Source organism: Sorex araneus, chromosome 1 (genome assembly GCF_027595985.1).
Source record: "Sorex araneus isolate mSorAra2 chromosome 1, mSorAra2.pri, whole genome shotgun sequence".
In the NCBI taxonomy this organism is placed as follows: domain Eukaryota; kingdom Metazoa; phylum Chordata; class Mammalia; order Eulipotyphla; family Soricidae; genus Sorex; species Sorex araneus.
Window position 1 is genome coordinate 33,324,553 of NC_073302.1, and position 1,846 is coordinate 33,326,398.

Consider the following 1,846-nt stretch of genomic DNA (forward strand, 5'->3'; position numbering starts at 1 on the left):
TCTCCCTCTCAATTGGCATTTTTCCTACTGACTACCAGTTCTCATGTTCTTTTCTCTTCTTTGTCTTTCAGTATTTGTTATTCCTCCATTATGTTCCTTTATATCCCTCAGATGAGAGAGATCATTCTGTGTTGGTCTCTCCCTCTGACTAATTTCATTCTGCACGATACTTTACAGAGTCATCCATGTAGCAGCAATATGCATGATTTTATCTTTTCTTTTAGCCAAGTAATATTCCATTGGTACCTATACTATAGTGTCTTCATCAGTCATCTAAGAAGTGGGTTTTTTAAAAATATATTTATACTTTATGTTGTATCCTTCCTTCCTATTGTTTTTAACCTTCATTAGAATTTTGTCAGTGTTGTGATCTGGTCTCAGAGAGGAATGCACACTCTGGATCGGCCATTCGCAGTGGACCACCGCTAGATGGAGATTTTCGTAAAAATCCTTATGGGGAAGACTATCACTCTCAAGGTTGAACCCTCAGATACAATTAGTAAATTTCAAGGCCAAGATCCAGGATAAGGAAGGAATTCTTCTCGATCAACAAAGATTGATCTTTGCTGGTAAACAACTTGAAGATTAATGTAATTTGTCTGACTACATCATCCAAAAGGAGTCCACTCCTCATCTCATTTTAAGACTTCAGGGTGACGCAAAGAAAAGGAAGAAGAAACCTTACACAACTCCCAAGGAGAATAAGCATAAGAGAAAGAAGGTTAGAAAGAAACCGGGGCTCCTAGAATACTACAAGAATACTATAAGGTGGATGGCAAAATCAGCTGCCTTCACCCGGAATGCCCTTCAGATGAATGTGGTGCTGGAGTTTTTATGGCCAGCCTCTTCTACAGACATTATTGAGACAATTTCAACAAACCAGAAGACAAATAATTTACCTGTATGGGTTAATAAAGGGCATGAACCCTATAAAAAATGCACCCACTGGGTAAGATATATACTTACATATACATATAACATATACAAATAAGTTAAAAAGAGGAGGGGGAAGTGAATTCAAGATGGCAGAGAAGGAAACTCTGAAACTTCACAGGGTTCAAACTGCAACAGAATACCAAAATAAACACAGCTACCTACAGGGGGCACCACAATGGAAGTATATGCCAGTAATCATCAAACAGTGCCCTGGGGGAGTTTTCATGTGAGGAACCTTGGAACAGTAAGGAGCTTGACACAGCTCCAGGGTTGGAGGAGAGGTAAAAAGGACAGAAAGAAGAGAAATTAACATCAGGCAGAAAATCCAAATAAAGTATTAGAAATTTCAGTAGCACAAGGTCTGATAGGGAAACTGAACCTGGGCCTAAGAGGCTCCCAAGCCAGAATTTACAGTGGAGCACTTAACTGCAGCCCCTGGCCGAGAGGTGGTAGGCTGACATTCCAAATCAAGGTGGCCAGCAGAGTCCCTTTTGCAAGGTGAAGACAAAGTCCATGCCTTCCCTGGCAGTACATATGACCGAGTCTAAGTTCACTCAGACTTAGGAGATTAGTTCCAAGACATAAAAGAGGGCTGGTTTCGGTGTATGCACAATATCAAGGACTCAAGCAGTAGGGCGGTGTACTGGGAACTGTAAATGCAAGCAGGCAGTGCTCATTTGCAGTGCAATGTCTCAGCATCACCTAAAAGCAATACAAATTCAGTCACATAGACTCTGCCTGGAAATGGCGAAAATAAAACTAACTTGCTACTCATGCCTGCACAAAACCAGACCCTCATTCTCAACTCTCATAGCACATCAAACAGAAGCAAAGAAATCCACAAATTATTGAATGGAGACAAAAGTCCAGAAAGGCAGCTAAAGACTCTATATCTTCTCAGTTGTGGACA

The 1,846-nt window shown here is 40.8% G+C and overlaps 1 pseudogene; it reads left to right on the forward strand.

Annotated features, from left to right (window-relative positions):
- The first annotated feature begins 429 nt into the window (after positions 1-429).
- Positions 430-864, forward strand: LOC101539634 (ubiquitin-like; annotated as a pseudogene).
- The last annotated feature ends 982 nt before the right edge of the window (positions 865-1,846 follow it).